This window comes from Rhincodon typus, chromosome 10 (assembly GCF_021869965.1).
Source record: "Rhincodon typus isolate 14 chromosome 10, sRhiTyp1.1, whole genome shotgun sequence".
Lineage (NCBI taxonomy): Eukaryota > Metazoa > Chordata > Chondrichthyes > Orectolobiformes > Rhincodontidae > Rhincodon > Rhincodon typus.
This window is the reverse complement of record NC_063341.1, coordinates 45,517,326-45,538,321: the sequence shown is the minus strand read 5'-3', so window position 1 is coordinate 45,538,321 and position 20,996 is coordinate 45,517,326.

Below are 20,996 nucleotides of genomic sequence, written 5' to 3'. Positions count from 1 at the left end.
GAGGTATAAGATCATGATGTGCATAGATGGAGTGGATAGGAAGGCAATGTTTTATTAGTAGAGAGGTCAATAGCCAGGAGCTAGAGATTTAAGGTAAGAGGTAAGAGACTAAGAGAAGAGTTGAGCCGAAACTTTTTCATCCAGACTGGAACTCATTCCCTGTATTAGTGGTTAAGCCAGAAACTCTCATAACATTTAAGGAGTATTTAGATATTTACTTGTGTTGCCATCACCTCAAGGACTATGTGCCAAGAGCTGAAAATGAGATGAATGTAGTCAGATCTTTATTGACTGTTCAGATGTGATGGGCCAAATGGCTTTCTTTGTGCTGTTGATGTCATTGGGCAGAATCTTATCGTGGTCTGAATGATATAGGCTATAGTAAGATGTGGCAGGATCAGACAAGAAATCCACCAAGGCCCAAATCCACATAAAGATCTTCTCACCCCATTATTTTATGTTTTTTACAAGTGGTGTGGCAATATCGTCACTATGCAGCGGTGAGATGCTAATTGATGGGGATTAACATGTGTTAAAGGTTTTGTTGATGCCGCAACTCCCCTTATTCATATCCAGCCACCCATCTTACCACACTCACCAATCAAACTGGATGTTGGGAAAACTCGACAAGGAAACCGGAACATGTACCTGATTTCACCCACTGCTTACTCAAAATGATCTCTATGTCATACATGGCCAAACTGCAGCCCAGGGTCCTACCAATGGGCACCAGATGCTGAACCTGTCCTCCACTGACAATGGCATCCAGCATCTGCCAAACCATCACAACCATTCTGGCACTTGTCCTTGCACACTGGCAGTGCACTCTGGAAGTATAGTCTTGCATCCCAGATTACATCAGCAACAAGTATTGACAGGCTGCAGCAGGGTCCCTTTGCATCCAGATCACAGACCAGACTAGGCTGCATCTCAGTGTTGCTCACTTGCTTTCTTAGCACTCCATCATTTAGCACCTTCCGGTATGCACACAGCAACCCTGCCCTGCCTTGCCTTGGCAGTGACCACACTCAGTAGGGTAAGTGACTCAACCTGTGAGGGGGGGAGCTGCAGCAAGCACCAATCATTTGGTTTTAAAGGACAAGAACATAGGGTGCAGGCCCAGGCAATGCTCATCACACAGTCTTCCCACTCCCGAGCTATCCCTCCCTCCCACGGCATCTTAGTGCACTCCCTCATTCTGCAGCTGAGGTGGTGAAAGCCTGCTCGGTAGTGGACCCCAAGGCCCTGGCGTTTGGTGAAATGACTCCGAAAGACTTGTGTCTCGATGGTCAGATATGCCAAGGGTCTTCATGCCAAAGGGAAATTAACCCTCCTCTGCCTGGACTTCCAAGAACTGACGGGTAGAAGTGAAGGGCCTGGTCACCTCTGCAGTGATTTGAGTGGAAAATGCCAATAGGCCTATGTGAAGTGCTTCCTGGCACCACCCTGTCGACTTATGAAGAGGATCACCTGGACTAGAATCAGTATTCCCGGGAACCAATGACTGGGAAGCTGGAGTGTAGGTGTGTTCGCCTCTCCAGCAGACCGTGAGGGTGCTGGACTTGGTTCACTGCAGCAGCCATCATCTGTCCGTGGAGGAAACCATATGGTTACATAACTCGCTGCACTGCTACAGCTTCTGGGGGCCATTGTGTCCCACATATCTGTCTGCCATCCCTGTTCCTCCTTGTGTATGTGGGTGATATCCTTAATTGTCTACACCACAGTGGCCTCTCCTGCCTTTGGGCTGAGCATGTACCTGGTATCCTTTGAGTGCACGAGGCCAGGGTCATTTCTTCCTCGGCCAACTGTGAGGTGTGCTCCCACACTCTTAATGTTTACAGTTTCCCCCTCCCAGATATCAGTATTTGAGCTGATGAGGGTACAGGAGGCAGCCTTGGAAACAGCCCCGTATGCTCATCCTCAGAGGCATTTCTGGTGGAGCTGGGCATCTCTCTGCAAAGAGCGTATGCAGGCTGGCAGACTCTGCAAGACAAAAACAAGAGAAAGCTCCATGGCCGGTGGGTAGAAGTGTTGTGCAATGATTGAGAGTAACAGTGGGGTTAATGTGAGAGTTACTGTGGAACCAATACTTGTTTGACAGGACATGAATGCTTCTGCTTCCCGTAGGGTGGACCCAGTCTTCTCTGCGAACACCAGAATTTTCTCCTCATGCAGCGTGAGGACACAGCTGTCGGATACCTCTCCACTGGTATGGGCTCTCTCTCCTTTCCTATGAGCTGTCTTCTGCCGTAATGGGCAAAAGGGGCCAATGAGTGAGATTACAGTGGGTGGCACGGCTGTTGGTGCATGTGTGGAAGAGGTGGTGAGGTGTACAGAAGGACTGAGGAGGCAGCAGGAGGCCATACACGGTCAGTGGTATGGGAGGTTGGAGGGGAGGAGAATGAGTAAAGGAAAATGTTACATGCAATAGTGAGAGTGTCAAAGCATGAGCTTTGGTGAGAGATGCGTGCAGTAGCAGAGATTGAGTGAGTGAGAGATAGCAGAGAGCAGAGTGTGTTATTTAGCCTGACGGAGTGGAGAAGGTCGTTGACATTGCTGGCCAATCCTCTGCACCCTGGAGATGGCACTGACTTGCATGGCAACTTCAGAAGCTGATGGACCACCCTGGTCATTTACCCATTCTCTGACATCTTTACAAACTGTCCTTGTTTGATCGTGGCCACTTCAGAATGTTCATCGGGTGCACACCATTTTGCAAAGATGACACGGGCACAAGGAATGCTAGTGTTTCGGCAGATATCCACTGAGTGGCAAATTGTTCTAGGAAAGGTGCATGGTAAGCTAGGGTAAATCAGGCATGACAGATGCCGTAGGGACAGGTAGATAATTAATGAGGCAAATTTGTTAAGGCAGGAACAGAAAACTCACCAAGCCTTGTAATGAAAAGCCCTCAGCCCTATGAGTTTATGAGAAAGCAGGAAACTATAAGCCAGTTAGCCTAACGTCTGTCATTAGAAAATTGCTGGATGTAGTAGCAGGACATTAAAAAGATCAAAACATAACAAGCAGAGTTAACATGATCTTATGGGAAATCATGTTTGTCAAATTTATTGAGTTCTTTGAGGATGTAACAATCAGAGTATATAAAGAAAAATGAAAATGATCATTTTTTTATTGATGTTAACTCAAATCTGTCAGCGGAGCACAGGATGTGCAACAGAAAGTGTTTATTTAAGAGAAGAACATTTCTAGAAAACAATATATGTACAGTATTTCACAAAGCAGTGCTGTCAAGCTAACACATTCTTTAATTACAGCTCCCTCTGCTGGCAGAAAGATATCAAAATGATGTACGATGATAAAGAGATAACAAGGTGTAGAGCTGGATGAACACAGCAGGCCATGCAGCAAGAGAGGAGCAGGAAGGCTGACATTTCGGGCCTAGACCCTTCTTCAGAAATGGAGGAGGGGGAGGGGATTCTGAAATAAATAGGGAGGGGGGGGAGGCGGATAGAAGATGGATAAAGGAGAGGATAGGTGGAGAGGAGACAGACAGGTCAAAGAGGCAGGGATGGAGCCAGTAAAGGAGAGTGTAGGTGGGGAGTTAGGGAGGGGATAGGTCAGTCCAGGGAGGACGGACAGGTCAAGAGGGCGGGATGAGGTTAGTAGGTAGGAGATGGGGTTGGGGCTTGAGGTGGGAGGAGGGGATAGGTGGGAGGAAGAACAGGTTAGGGAGGCGGGGACAAGCTGGACTGGTTTTGGGATGCGGCAGAGGGAGCAGAGATTTTGAAGCTTGTGAAGTCCACATTGATACCATTGGGCTGCAGAGTTCCCAAGCAAAATATGAAGTGCTGTTCCTGCAACCTTCGGGTGGCACCGTTGTGGCACTGCAGGAGGACCAGGATGGACATGTCATCTAAGGAATAGGAGGGGGAGTTGAAATGGTTCGCGACTGGGAGGTGCAGTTGTTTGTTGCGAACTGAACGTAGGTGTTCCTCCGCTTGGTTTCCCCGATGTAGAGGGAGCCACATCTGGAACAGCGGATGCAATATACCACATTAGCAGATGTGCAGGTAAACATCTCCTTGATGTGGAAGGTCTTCTTGGGGCCTGGGATGGGGGTGAGGAGTGAGGTGTAGGGGCAGGTGTAGCACTTCCTGCTGTTGCAGGGAAAAGTACCGGGTGTGGTGGGGCTGGAGGGGAGTGTGGAGCAGACAAGGGAGTCATGGAGAGAGTGGTCCCTCCGGAAAGCAGATAAGGATGGGGAGGGAAAAATGTCTTTGGTGGTGGGGTCGGATTGCAGATGGCGGAAGTGTCGGAGGATGATGCATTGGATCCGGAGGTGAGGACGAGTTCAGCTAAGTGGATGAGGGTGTCAGTAGAGGGGGACTGGTCGGGCCTGTGGGACAGGAAGAAGCGGAGGGCCTTGGGCATTTTCTCTCCCACAGAATGTACAGCCCTCCGCTCCCTCCGCTCCAATCCCAACCTCAGTATAAAGCCAGCGGACAAGGGAGGCACAGTTGTAGTATGGCACACTGACCTCTACATCGCCGAGGCCAGACGCCAGCTCTCTGACACCTCCTCCTACCGCCCCCTTGAACATGACCCCACTCCCGACCACCAAAACATCATCTCCCAAACCATCCACAACGTTATCACTTCAGGTGACCTCCCACCCATAGCCTCCAACCTCATCGTTCCCCAACCCCGCACTGCCCGTTTCTATCTCCTGCCCAAAATCCACAAACCTGACTGCCCTGGTCGACCCATTGTCTCCGCCTGCTCCTGCCCCACCGAACTTATCTCTACTTATCTCTACTCCATTTTCTCCCCCTTGGTCTAGCAACTCCCCACCTATGTCAGTGACACCACCCACGCCCTCCACCTCGTCCACGGACGTCCAGTCCCTATACACTTGCATCCCCATGCAGATGGCCTAAAGGCCCTCCGCTTCTTCCTGTCCCGCAGGCCCGACCAGTCCCCCTCTACTGACACCCTCATCCACTTAGCTGAACTCGTCCTCACCTCCAGATCCAATGCATCATCGTCCGACACTTCCGCCATCTGCAATCCGACCCCACAACCAAAGACATTTTTCCCTCCCCACCCTTATCTGCTTTCCGGAGGGACCACTCTCTCCGTGACTCCCTTGTCCGCTCCACACTCCCCTCCAGCCCCACCACACCCGGCACTTTTCCCTGCAACAGCAGGAAGTGTTACACCTGCCCCTACACCTCCCCCCTCACCCCCATCCCAGGCCCCAAGAAGACCTTCCACATCAAGCAGATGTACACCTGCACATCTGCTAACGTGGTATACTGCATCCGCTGTACCCGGTGTGGCCTCCTCTACATCGGGGAAACCAAGCGGAGGCTTGGGGACCGCTTTGCGGAACACCTACGTTCAGTTCGCAACAAACAACTGCACCTCCCAGTCGCGAACCATTTCAACTCCCCCTCCCACTCCTTAGATGACATGCCATCCTGGGCCTCCTGCAGTGTCACAACGATGCCACCCAAAGGTTGCAGGAACAGCACCTCATATTTCACTTGGGAACCCTGCAGCCCAATGGTATCAATGTGCACTTCACAAGCTTCAAAATCTCTGCTCCCCCAACCGCATCCCAAAACCAGCCCAGCTTGTCCCCGCCTCCCTAACCTGTCCTTCCTCCTACCTATCCACTCCTCCCACCTCAAGCCCCACCTCCATCTCCTACCTACTAGCCTCATCCCGCCCCGTTGACCTGTCCGTCCTCACTGGACTGACCTATCCCTTCCCTAACTCCCCACCTACACTCATCTTTACTGGCTCCACCCCCGCCTCTTTGACCTGTCTGTCTCCTCTCCACCTATCCTCTCCTTTATCCATCTTCTTTCCGCCTCCCCCTCTCTCCCTATTTATTTCAGAACCCCCTTCCCTTCCCCCATTTCTGAAGAAGGGCCTTGGCCCGAAATGTCAGCTTTCCTGCTCCTCTGATGCTGCTTGGCCTGCTGTGTTCATCCAGCTGTACACCTTGTTATCTCAGATTCTCCAGCATGTGCAGTTCCTACTATCTCTGAAACGATGTTAAAGACATAGGTCTGATAAATATGTTCTTCAGGTAGAAAATATTGAAGTAGTTGCAGCCATTTTAGGTAATTTCATCTTACCTATATCTTAATTAATAATTATCAGCCACCTTATTTGTCTAGTGAATGATCTTCGAGATGTCTAGCTGAGTTTGTAATGAAAAAGAAATTTATGAATGAGACATGGCCAGATGAGAACTGGATCAATTGTCAACATGCAGAATGTCAGGACTGTTAATCATCAGGGACCAAAAAGAGAGGCAGTTGACAACCTGATAGATAGACCTGTCAACAGTACATAATGAAGTCATACGGATGGCATCCTTTGCTAATGTAAGTTGATCATGTATCCAAATCATAAGAAAGGCAAATACATGTTGAGAAGGTACACAGTTAAAGACAAGCTGTAGTGCTCTGTTCATCAGCACAGCTAGCCAAATTTTCCCAATGAGCTAAGGAAATTGAATGTGATTCAAATTTGCAACCTATTTAATTCACAGTGGACCACTATAACTGCCAGGCTATCCACAGAGCAGTACAATTAACTTTTTTTTTAACAGAATCCAGTCTATTTGGTTCATAAATTATCCATTAAGAAGTGTCAAAATCTGCAAAGATAGACAACCACAATTATTTAGGGATTATCTGTACACAGCTTAGGAGATGTACAAGAAAAGTTTTCACAAAGTGAATCAAATTGTGAAGCAATAAGAATGCATGAACACCGGTAGGAATGATTTGCAATAAAATCAGTAGACAAAATGTATTGCTGGCCTTGCTGCTTCCTATATCCCTTTCCATCTCCAGCACTATGAGACCCTTCCTCGAACTCACCTTTCTTTTGACTCAGGTCTTTTGCATTTCCCATTCTACCATCCTCGCGTTGGAAAGTTTACTTTCAGCCCTCTGGGTTTATGTTTTGCAATTTTCTCCATCCACCTTCTCTCCTCCATTAACTCAACCAAACTCATTTCATTGACTAAGCATTTAGTTATCTGGTCTAATTTTCCCTTTGTCAGTTCATCATCCATTTTCCTTTCAATATCACACAATAGTATCATGTGGGCATCTCTGGCTGAGTCAGCAATTGTTGCCCATTCATAACTACCCTTAAGAAGGTGGTAGTGAGCTGCCTTCTCAAACTGCTGCTGTTCTTAGGGTGTCGGGACATTCAATGTTGTTAGGCATACAGTTCCAAGATTTTGACCCAGCAACAGTGAAGGAATGGTGATCCATATCATAGTAAAATAAAATGTTGTTGTGGTTGCTGGTGCCATTACACAGTAACAATATTTTCAAGGCTGCTATAAAAGACACTGCAGATTTATTACCTTCAGGATAGATAAATCTGCACTCCTACCCTCCCATCAGTCCACCAACTGCTAAATGATATGGACAGCACATCATTAGATTCAATTGAGCCTTAAACAGGTGATATCAAGAAATGGCTGAAGGCACTGGATACTATATATGCTATGAGCCCTGAAAATATTCCAGAAATACTACCAAATATGTGCTCCAGAACTAGTGCTCCCCTAGCCAGTTTGTTCCAGAACAACTACAACTCTAGCATCTAGCTGACATTGCAAAAAAATTCCCATATATGTCCTGTACATAAAAAGTACGATGAATTAAAGACAGTCAATAATCAATAAAGTAATGAAAGGTGTCATCAACAGTGCTATCAAGCAACACCTATTTAGCAACAATCTGCTCAATGATGCCCAGTTTATGTTCAGCAAGGGCAAGTCAACTTCTGACCTATTGCAGCTTTGGCTGAAACATGGACAAAAGAGTTGAATTCTAGAGGTGAGGTGAGAGTGACAGCCCTTGACATCAGGGCTACATTTAACCAAGTGAAGCATCAAGGAGCCCTAGCAAAACTGGAATTAATGGGAATCAGGAGGAAAAAAGCTCTGCACTGTTTGGAGTCAAACCTGGCACATAAGAAGTTGGTTATGGTTGTGGAATATCAATCATTTCAGTCCCTGGACACAACTGTAGGAGTTCCTCAGTGTAGTGTCCTAGGCTCAGCCAGCTTCAACTGCTTCATCAATGATGTTCCCTCCATGATTGCACAATGTTCAGCTTCACTTGCACCTCCTCAAACACTGAAATAGTTCATGTTCATATGCAGCAAGGTCCAGACAACATACTGTGGGCTGATAAATGGCAAGTAGCATTCATGATACACAATTGCCAGCAATTACCATGTTCAACACAAGAAAATCTAACCTTTGCCCCTTGTCATGCCATAGCATTACCAATGGTGAAATCTCCATTATCAACAGCCAGTAGTTTACAATGGACCAGAAACTGAACGAGACCAGTCATATAAACACAGTGAATACAAGAATAGGTCAAATGCTGGGAATTCTGAAAAGTGTCTTTTTTTAAGGGTGGGGGATTTCAAGACTAGGGGGTATATTTTTAAGGTGAGAGGAGAAAGTTTTAAAAAGGACAAAAGGGGCAACTTTTTTTGCACGGAGAGTTGTTCATTTTACAATGAACTTCCAGAGAAAGTGGTGGATAAGAGTACAGTTACAATGTTTAAAAGACATTCAGATAAATACATGAACAAGAAATGTTCGGAGGGATATGTGTCAAGCACAGGCAGGTGAGACTAGTTTAGTTTGGGATTATGGTTAGTATGAACTGGTTGCACCGAAGGGTCTGTTTCCATGCTGTATGACTCCATGACTACCTTCAAAACAGTGTTGTGGAAGGTTACAGATTTGATGGAAACAGAGGAAAAGCGGGCAGGGGGGAATGCAACGGAGTCATTACATGTGAAGTGTGTGGAAAGGGCAATCGAAGCAGCTGTAGGAGTCAGTGGACTTATAAGTATTAATCAACAGTGTAAAATGGAGACAAGAAGTTAAGGAAGGGAAAGCATGACTTAGAAGTGAAAGACTGATTGAATGAAAATTGGAAACAAAGATGATGAAGTTTTCCACTTCAGGGTAAGAGCAAGATTGTCAACATAATGGAAAAAGAGACAAGGGAGGGGATAAAATTAGGACAGGAACAAGAAGTGTTCAAGACATCCAACAAAAATGCAGATATAATTTGGACCCAAGAAACATTAACTCTGTTCCACAGATGCTACCTAATCTGCTGCCTTTTTTCTAATATTTTCAGATTTCCAGCATCCACAATATTTTGCTTTTAATTGTGTTTAAACATGAAATACTGAATCAGCAACACTGATGCAATTGTTTTATTTGTGAATTTACAATGACTTTCAAAGATATTTGTGTATTCAAATATTTGTATTCAAAGTATTAAGAATTTTAGTATTGCCTTTTGTATAGTTATTTATATTGATAAGTTATGGAAGTAAAAGAACTGCAGCAGTTCAAGAGGCAGCTCACCACCAACTTGTCCAGGGTCATTAGTGACTGACAGTAAGTGCTGGTTCCGTCAGTGACACCCAAACCCCACAAGTGAATTTTTAAAAATGACATGTAAGCAACTTATTACATTGCAGCAGACTGCTTATTTCTAGAATGTTCTATTTTTGTTTATTGGACTATTGTTAACCAGTAACATATTGTCAATGAGATTTGAGCTTTATAGTCAAGTATTAGAGAATAAAACAAAATTGCACCATGAAAATATTTTTCTGTACATCTTAACAATTGCAGTGTTAATTTTAAATCGTTCTCAATAATTTGTTGATTTTATTAGGACCTTCTGAATTGATTGCTGTCCCCCCTGCCTAACTGACTCTGCAAATGGGTCTTTTGTAACAATGGAAACAGATGATTTAAGCCTTTTGTGAGATGCCTTTCTGAAATGGGCAGTGAACTGATTTTCTCATCCAAATTGAGATTCAATATAGTTTGTAAGATGTGAAATTGGACAGCAACTCAGCAAGACTTTACATAAGGCAAGGTCTGGTGTGTTATGTAGGTACTGCAAGTGAATTGGAAGACAAATGGGATGTTGTCATTTATTGCAAGAGGAATGAAAATATAAAACAAGGCAACTGTTCTTCCAGTTCTGCATTGGTGAGACCGCATCTGAAGCCCTGTGTACAATTTTGTTCTCTTTGTTTAAGTAACACTCACACAGTTAAGTTTACACTCACACAGGGAGCAGTGCTGAGAAGATTCACTCAGCTGATCTATGAGATGAAGGGCTGATCCTGTGAGGAAAGTTGAACAGATAGGGCCTGTATCCATTAATTATATAAGAATGTATGGTGATCTTACTGAAACCTATAAGATCCTCATCAGGTTTGATAGGGTGGATTCTGAAAGGACTTTTCCCCTTGTGGGAGATGGTGCAGTTCTGTATTTAATTACAAAAACTTACCAATTTCACACCAAGACTGGTAAACTAAATACAGATCCTGTGTATTTAAAGATATACTACAGGACTGCTCAGCAACTACTGTTACAAGAAAGCACAGTATAGTCATAGAATCCCTACAGTGCAGAAAGATGTCATTCAGCCCATTGAGTCTGCATCGACCCTCCAAAGAGCATCCCACCCAAACCCAACCCCTATCGCTATAATTAGCATGGCTAATCCATCTAGCCTGCACATCCCTGGACAATACAAAGCAATTCAGCATGGCGAATTCATTTAATCTGCACATCTTTGGACTATGGGAGGAGCTGGAGCACCTGGCAGAAACCCACACAGACATGGGGAGAACATTCAAACTCCATACTGGCAGTCACCGAGGCTGGAATTGAACCCAGGTTCCTAGCACTATGAGGCAGCAGTGCTAACTACTGAGCCACTGTACCACCCAATCCTTCACATTACATGTTGCAAGCTAAACTGCACAATAGCTTCTAGTCAGATGTTCTACATTCTGGTTACTTAATGATTAGCATGTTTTCTTCGGAAATAATGCTGCTACAGGATACACTGGAACATTAAATACAACTTAAAAATAAGGGGCCTCCCACTTAAGATGGAGTTCACAATATTTGCAAGCTTTGTGTTATCTGCAAATTTTGAATTTGCACTCTGTAAAAGTAATTAATATACATCAAGAAAAGCAGTTGTACTGATACCATTCCCAAGTGGTATCCCCACTATAAACCTTTCTTCAGCCTGAAAAACAACTGTTCACCACTACCTTGTTTCCTGTTACTCAGACACCTCCATGTTGTCTTTTATTCCATGGTGTGTAACAACTCTGCAATGCCTGTTTTGTAGATTGAAACAGCATTTAATACAACGCCTCACAAAAGACTCTCGAGTAAAGTTACTGCTCATGAAATAAAAGGGACAGCAGCATACAAAACTGGCTGAGTGACAGGAACCAAAGAGTGGTGTCAATTATGGCATGGATGTTCAATCATTGCACAAATACAGCACTTTTGTAAGTATGTATTCGTTTACACTGATATAATGTCTTCTGTAGTCTTAATGTCACGATAGAACTGGCTTAAGTTAAAGTATTTTAAAGGTATAGATCATATTCAACCAGAAAAAAAGATGCTGCATTGCATTTGTCAAACATTGGTTTCGCTTTCATAACCAATAAGATGTCTGCATATAGCCTCATTCATCAGGGAACCAGTCAACTGAGAAGTTAGGGATCGCATTTAAGGCACTACAGATGAATTCCAAGAACACTTAGGCTAAAGGTGTAGTGTAGGAGAGTATCTACGGACAACTGAGAGGATAAGGATGTGATTGAAACAGTCTTGTTGTAGCTCATAGGACACAAGGCAGCAACGAGAGAACACAATGTACTCCTAATGACCCTTTCATGAGTGCATGTCTGAATTTGTTTCTTCAAAGAGTGTTGGCATCCAGGTTAACTGTGAATTGAAACAAATGAATAGCCTCAAATTCCAGCGCCATACCCCACCCCCTTTGAAAAACCAAGAACTTACTTCTCTCACTTTGGATGTGGTACTTTCCAGATTGAGACTTACTTGCACAGCTGATTTTCAAATCAAAATGGTTAGGTTCCAACTTTGCACTTGTTTGAGTGACATGTAAGATCCAGCTGTGACCCACAAATTCCCAATCTTCATGTCCCCTTTCTCGTTGCCAACCCTGTCACACCAATGACACTTCACTCTTCCCCATTTCAACTGAGCCCTTTTTAGACAGTTAATATGTGCATATTACCCCAAAAACCTCACCCCCGGAGACCTTGGCTCTCCCTATACCCTTGCTGGGCCTGCATCCTCCACATATCAAGGCCGGAGTGACCATAACTTGCCTTAAAGTACAGGGGAGGCAGTGGCCTAGTTGTATTATCAATAAACTACTAATCCAGAGACCTTGGTAATGTTTGGGTTCGAATCCTATGATGGCAGATGGTGGAATTTGAATTCAATGAATTTCTGGAATTGAAAGTGAAACCTTTGTCAGGAAAAACTCATCTGGTTTACTAGTACCCTTTAGGGGAGGAGTCTGCTATCCTTACCTGGTCTGAACTATTCGTAACTCCAGACCCACAGAAATGTGGTTGACACTTGACTGCCCTCTGGGCAAAAAGGGATGGGTAATAAATGCTGGCCTGGCCAGTGACACCTACATCCCATGAATGAATAATTAAAAAAAACCATTACCCTTCTCCATCTCCTCCTATCATTCAACCATTCCTCTTCCAATCCAGTTTCTTTGGAGTGTGGCAGTGGCTAGGGCCCAGTGTGAGCCCAGCTGGCAGCAGCAGTGCAGTGAAGGATGGCATTAGCGCTGACAGATGGCGGCATCGGCGATCGGTCACAAAGGATGATGCAGCAGCAATCGGGGCCGAAGCCTGGTGTGCCCAATGGAGGTCAGCAGTTGGCGGTGAAGCAGCCCAGTGCTGGGGAGAGTGCGCTCTGTTGGGGAAAGACCAGCTTGGACCACCGAAAGGTCTATGGCTTAAGAAAGGACTGTAATGTTTGACTTTTTAACATTATTTTTCCACTTTTATACTGAGAAGGTTGTTGTGCTAAACTTTTTAACTTATGGTTTTATTTTTCTTCTTCTGTAACTAAGATTTTGTACCTAGGTATTTTGTACCTAAGATAGCACCGTGTGGCAACATTATACACTTTTCACTGTACTCTTGTACCCCATACTTGAGTACACATGACAATAAAATCAATAAAACCTAAATCTAACTGTTCTTTTAAGTCTCACTACTGCACTTTTCCATCTGGTCTTAGGCCCTCCTCTTCTCCTTCTTACTGGCCATCCCATCTCCATTACTCACCTCACCACGTTTCCTCCCTCTCTCTACAACGGGTGACCAGATCATTTCTGTCTTTTCTCGCTAGTTTTTCAATGCTCTCCAAAATGTTCACTGACCCTTTGATGTGCTGATTCTTGATTTTATGCTTTGTTCGATAATGCACATCACCATCTGCACACCATCAATCTGCATCTCATTAGCTTCCTGTCAGTTTTACTTTCTTCTTGATGTTGCCTGAGTCTCGCTACAACAAGGTTCATCTCAAAGGTCTTGTAGATTCTGCCATTCGGTTTCAACACACTTTTTCATCACATATCACTCCACTGCACTCCTTCCTATTGTTCCAGTCAGAGCTAATCCATTGTTTAATTCCCTTACTTTCATCTCTTGCCACCACTGACCCCAGTGGAACTCAGACTACAGTTTCCATAAGGTACAAATGTATGAATCCTGCAGCAACTGCTCCACCAACAGTAGCCATTTGTTCCTTTGCTTGCTACTCATCTGCTGTCATTTCCACCCACTCCTTGTCCTTGCTGATATTTTGCTTCGTATGATGGTTCCCCCTTATTTGACTTCTCCAAGCTATATGCATGTGGATTGGTGGATGCAGTGTTTTAACTTCTTGTGAGATGGAACCAGTTACTCCTCCCTCCTGCCAGCATTCTAATCTTAGGAGCTCCCTATGTAAAGAGAAAGGTAACATATACTAACAGGAGTATACCAGCAGTCATTTTGTGTACAGTTAGCAAGCTCACTTTAGTTTATGAGCAGAAATACAAATGTGTTTCCCAGTAAGTCATTATCAGGCGCTAACTAAGAAGCAAAGTTGAAATGAGCAGTTAAGCTAGCACCCCGTTACTTAGTAGTTCCACAGGGATTATTTTGCAGCTTGTTGTGGTATGGCATTCCAAACTGGATGACAGACCACAAATGTGAGTTCACCGTTGATGTTTGTGTGCAGTCCCCTCTTGGAAAAGGGAATAATGAGACTCTTTGAACATGAGCAGGTAACACAAGGGGCAAAGGACTTTCACTCCTTGTGTTGTGAAAGAATGAGCAGAGAGTGAGTTAATAAGACATGGCCCAATTATGCAAATAAAAGAAAATTTACTGAGTCAGTGGTGAAATTGTGTTTGTGAAGTTTCCTAAGAGATTAGTGCATTGCATATCTAGCAGCATGCCGAAGCTTCAATATTTGGTACGTACTATCTAAAATCTTCAGCCTGATTTCCAAGGGCCCATTTCAGTGATCCTTACCTTTGACATTCTTGCTCAATCCAAAAGGTATTTTCCTCATTTGCACCATGTGTCTTAAAAATTGTCTTTTCTCACAGCCACCCTCCTAAAGGAGTAGGTCCTCCAGCAAGAATCTGCAGTAAGTCAGCTTCGAATTGAAAATAGCAGCCTTCTTTAAGAAGTGCAACAGCCCTTTGATAGCCAAAAAGTTCACAGTTCTCCACTCCAAATAGAATTAGACTTACCAACAAGCATGCCCAGGAGCATAACAATTGTGGACCGTTTTGTCAGAAAGGAAGGTTAATCATTTAAGTGTTACAGACTCACTTATTCAGATTTTAATTTTCTGAAGTATTTTTAGAATTTTGGTATTGGTCACAAATAAATGACAGCATTTTCCAGAAATATACTTATTTGGCATTATACTTTATTGATAAAATTTGTAAAAGTACATTCCAAAACATCAAATTGAAATTTACAGTAACTGCAATAAAATTGAACTTTACTGCGATTCACTCTGACGTGCCTGTTTTACAATGTGCATTGCATATAAGTCATAGAATCCGGGCATTAAACATAGCTTCCAGCCTTTCAGTTTCGGGTTCAACCCTAGGTTTACAGCTGCCCTTAGTTGCTTCTTTGTTTAGTGTCATCTTCCTTGTCAAGTGAAAAGCCTACAGAACTTCATTTTCCCAGGCAAAGAACATTTGCATTTGGAGCAAGAGTGGAAACAGAGGTTCTAACAGGGCTTTAAGAAATACAGCCTTTAACAAAACAGATGTGAACAGTTTTTCTACAGATGCAAATCCTGGCATTTCACAAAGGGCCCACACTTTAATTTGTTTATTTTTAATCTTTATATTGTTTCCAGAAAGGAATTATAACCATTGGTTTTCCACTTTTTGACTGTTTTCAGAATGAATTGACTCCACTTTCACAATGACAGAAAGATCTTTTAAACTAAATCTAACCCAGATTGCAGTTTTGACAGTTTAGGCATTATATCATACATCAACCAATGAAAAACTGTATTATCTCTTGAAAGCTTTCATGTACTGGATTGGATGAATTAAAAGAGTCTGCTTAACTGAACAATTTATTGCTGAAGTCTGAATTAACTTCTGGTGAGAATATTGAGAGTTCAACAAAGGCCTCAGGAGTAACAATACGTTCCAATTTTAGATCACTTTAATTATTTCAGAATATATTACTTCATTGTTTGTCGAGATGAAAGTGGGTTTGAAAGCAGCCACCAGCAAATGAAATTCCCTTTCTAATCTTAAGACTGGGGCTTTCCTAGCAGTAGTCGTTTTGTCATTTTTTCAAAAACATTTAACCTTCTCAGGAATTCATAAAAAGTCATTTGCATTTTCAGCAAGGGTGCTTTTGAAAACGTTTTTCGGGTCAAACCTCAGTGCATCTTTGCAATTATAAATCTGCTGTATTCATCCCACATTTGCACAGACTGGATTTGCTCAGTAAGTGATGTCAAGCAGTTCTGCAGATGCAAAGATGAATAGTGCTTAGAAGAGCTTTAATTCAATGAACCAGTTATTTGCTTAGGTAATTATGTAAATCAAGTAAAACTTTTACAAAATCAAAATGGGCCACCTGCTGCACAAGAATTTGACACACTTCAATTCCATCTGATGCTAAAGACCATTTGTCAAACCATAGCCTATACAAATGAGTGAATTCCCACTTTCAATAATGCTCTGATAATAATGTTACTTAATCAGTAGATCACATCCTACATAAAGTACAGGAAATTAAAGTCAAAATCCTACAATAATGCACTGAAATTTCACGTAAGTTTGTGTCAATTTGTCTTCATATTTCTGCTTAAAGAATGTTAATCATAGAATCTGAACAGTGCAGAAAGAGGCCATTTGACCTATCAAGTCTGCACCAACCCTCCAAATAGCATCTGACATGGACTGGCCCCTATCCCCATAAGCCCGTATTTACCATGGCTAACCCACCTAACCTGCACATCCCTGGATACTACGGGATAATTTAGCATGGCCAATCAACCTAACCTGTCAGAAGCCTATGGACTGTGGGAGAAAGCCAGTGCTCCCGGAGGAAACCCACACAGGCATGGGGAGAATATGCAAGCTCCACACAGACAAACAGAATCGAACCCAGCTCCCTGGCGCTGTGATGCAGCTGTGCTAACTACTGAGGCACCATGCCACATCAAGCAGTTTTTGCAATGTCTTAATAAATCTCAAACCAGCATGACACAATATAACTGCTATATCCAACTAGGATTAAAAGGAATCAATGGCAGCTGGAAAACAAAAATGCCTCCACATGTACAGCAGATTTACAACTTTTGCTGCAGAATTCCCATTCTGGATTTTCTATTTGGGAATAATCCAACCAGAACTAGGTGAAGAACAATGTGCACCAACCCAAGTCCATGAATTCTGGCTTTCTGCATCTTCTGAAGTCTAGTGATTCTTCTTTAGTTCATGGATCTCCTCCATTTTCACAAAGGCTAAAACATTTGTCAAATTATTTTGGAGCTAAGGCAATATTTTCCCCTAGCAAGCCTTGTCTTTAATGTACACATCCCTTGAATTGAACTGCTGGTCAGATTATCTAATTGCCCCAATTCCTGAACAAGGATGAATTGGACATGTTCAGGACCAATATGGATTTGAGCATGGGCCTCCAGGCTCAGAGGTGGGGACATTACTGCCACACCACAAGATTACCTATCCCTCTATCTATCAAATCCCTCATTTCCTTCATCCAGATCATTAAGGTATAATGTGAATGGTTTTCGTCCCTTTACTGACCCCTGCAGAACTTCACTAGTCACCAGCTGTCATTATGAGAAAGACCACTTTATGCAAACATTCTGCCTTGTGCCAATCAGCCAATCCTCCATCCAAGCCAGTACCTTGCCCCTAACACCATGGGCTCTTATTTAGCAGCCTCCTGAATGGCACCTTATCAAAGGCCTTCTGGAAATTCAAAGTAATCACATACACTGGCTCTCCTTCGTCTAACACTCGTTACCCCCTCAAAGAATTCTGACAGAAAAGCAGTGCTGACTCAGTCCTATTTTACCATGCATTTCCATTCCATTTGCCATTCACATCAAATATCAACCACATATTGCGAGATCAAAGTGGTATTTGGGCCAGGCTCTGTACATTTGTTAGTTCCTCTACCCTGGAGAACATTAATGAACTGGTCAGGTTTTTAACAACAATCTAACAGTTTACATATTATCAGTTTAGTTTCACAATGTGTATGGTGAAATTTGAATTCTCAACTTTCAGCAGGACTACTCCTGTCATTGTATTGTTACATTATGAAGGAAAAATGATTGAGCAAAATAAAAGTGCAATTAGCTTTCGACAGCAGTGAACAGTGGCTTTGCATCTTGTCCCAACTTCAATGGAAAAACAATCAGGAAGAGTCTGAACTAATTTCCAACATAGTCACCACTGCCCAAAACCAGTTTCATTCACGATGTATTTAAATGAATGCTACATGAAAATTATTGTGCACTGTTAGATGCCAAACCTTAATGAGTTGGTTTCACAATCCTTTCAAATTTTCGATGATGCCTCAATGTATTCTGAATAACTATGATCAATCATCAGTTCATCAGTTGTTAGTTTCAGGTTGTCTTAAGGTTTTAAGATTATATATTTCAATTTTTCCAAATGTAGTTTTTCTATTTCTTCAACTCAAAAATTGGACAGCAAATTTATGGGAAAAGGCAAGTGAGAAATATTGATGCAGCTACCATCTAAAGGTCTGTTGGCTTCACTGTTTCTTACCCCTCCCAGGCTCCATGGTAAACTGTAACCTGAATAAGCAGAGGTTTGCTGTTAAACTGAGTTTTCCTGAACCCATATCAAATGCTGCCAATTTGTCTGGACAAAATGTTCCCAAAAAGTAACATTGTTTGATATGCACCAATTAAATTAATTTGTTTCAGCACTCTCTATTCATGTTTTAGTTTTACTTGCTTTTTAAAACTGCAAACAACTCCTTCTTCCTTATAAACATAAGTGTCAATGTTTTTATTTATTTTCAGTTTATCCAAAAGCAAAACTGCAGTCTCTTACAGGAGGTATATTATGTTGCAAAGATTAAGCAAACACTATTTACCACTAATTTTTAGACGATAACACAAAACTGATCTTTCCAAGAATGTTTTCTTGATGCAATATCATGTCACTATAATTCAAAATTGTAGTTGTTGTCTCCATTGCTTTTTTTCTCCTATATGAGTTCTTTGTTTTCTCTTTCACATGTCCTGATTTTTTTTCATTTGAATAATAAAGGCTGATTTTCTAAATTAATTTCAAATTCCTATCTCTGGTTCGTTGTTGTTTTCCATTTCTTCTTTTTCTTCCTCCATATAGATTACTAGGTCATTTCTCTGCAATTTGAATTTGCCTCCAGTTTCAACATATCATCTCGCATTTCCCACCCTTTACACTTGTTTTGTCATCAATTTCCTTCCCTTGTGCTGACTGCAAATGTTTCACAGATACAAGACACCTACCCCCAACCTCACCCATGTTCTTATTATTCATCTCCCAGTCTTGACAGTAACCATCAACAATCTAAATTCCACTTGTGATGGTGGCAATCTGAAATTTGCAATGTGTTTCTTCCCATATATTGAATACGCTTGAGATGCCCAGTTTCATTTCTATGGATGAACGGACAAGGTACGTAAGTGGACAGGACATTCACAGAAGTTTAATGCAATAAAGAGGATAAAATTAGTTGGTGAGTCGATGCCATGAAAATTGCTGAAATAGCCAAAGGTGAAGGTAAGATTCCAAGGGGCCCACACAACAGCAATCACCAAACACCAGGAGAAATATTCAAGCACTGTGCATAGCAGAGGCATGAGGCTGACCCATGGGGTCAGTAACTTCAATGATGAGGAAGCTCAGCAGGAACTTGAATATTTTTTCATGAAAAGGAGGACTGGAAGATAATATTCAGGAAAGAGAAAAAGTTTATCCTCAAATACTAATCTAAATAGTAGGGGTAGAAATAGGAGATATAAAATCAAAATTCTAAAAAGCAATTTTCAGACTGTTATCAAAAAGCTCTTGTTCAGGCACAGTGATCGACTTTACATAGATTTATAGTTAGAGTTGCCAATCTTCCCGATTGGCAATCACCAGGGATGAAAGATCAATCTCCCAGACACCACTATGAGCAACACAGAAAAATATTAGCAAACTCTGAGGCTTGTGTGCTGTTCCAGTTGTTTGTCAGTAACCACAATTGCCATATTATCTTCCACTTTTCTTCAATGGTCAGAAATGCAACCATGTTTTGCCTTCTGCTCCTGCTCCACCATCTAACAATCCAGATGCTCAGCAGCAAATACAACTCTTGGAGACTAAATCTTTCTCTGATGTTTACATAGATATCACAATGCAGTAACTAGCTTACTTATTTGTCTAAATATTTTCCAAATTGCAACAATAAATGCTTTATTTGTCTTCTGCTTCTAGTTTAGTTGTTTCAGTACCACAGACAAACATCCATATTCTGCTAGCATTTATGATGTGCTTAACAATCTTATAATACAAGGTAATCTTTATTTTGAACACAGAGTATGGAATAATATTCATCTGGACACCAGGCATTACTCACCATCTCTTCTTCGAAATAATGTCATGGGATCTTTTACACCCAACTGAGCAGGCAGATGGGATATGAGTTTATTTAACTGATTCACAGGATATGGGCATTGTTAACTAAGGCAGCATTTATTTCCCATTATTAATTGCACTTGAGAAGGTGGTGGTTAGTTGCCTTCTTAAACTTCTGCAGCTCATGAGGGCTAGATACATTCACAGCACTGTTAGAGATGAAGTTCCACAATTTTGATCAACAACAGTTAAGGAACAGTGATATAATTCAAAGTCAGGTTGGAAGTACTTGCAGGAAGTGGTGTTCTGATGCGCTTTTATCACTTGAGCTTCTATGTGATATAGGCCTCATGTCTGGAAGATGTGCATTTGTGGTGGACAGAGAGAATGTTGAAGATAGTGGATGGAGTGCCTATCAAGTGGACAACTTTATCCTGGATGATATTGAGCTTATTGACTGTTGTGAAACTACACTCATCCAGATAAGTGGGCAGTATTCAATCATGCTCTTGGCTTGTACGTTGTAGTTGGTGAACACGCTTTGCATAGACAGCAGGTGAGTCACTCCCTTTCGGATTCCCAGCCTCTGACCCGGTCTTGTAACCACAGTGTTTAAATGGCTAGACCAGTTCAATTTCTGGTCAATGTAACTTCTTGGCTGTTGATAAAAGGGAATTCAGTGATAATAATGCCATTGAATAACAAGGATAAATGGATTCCCTCCTGTTGGAGATGGTCATTGGCTAGTACTTGTGTGGCGTAAATGTTACTTGCCACTAACAGAAGGTCATTGTTGAAGCAGCTAACAATGCTTGGGCCAAGAACACAACCCTGAGGAACTCCTACAGAAATGTCTTGTAACTGAGATAATTGATCTTGACTATCACAAACACTTCCTTTATGCTAGGTATG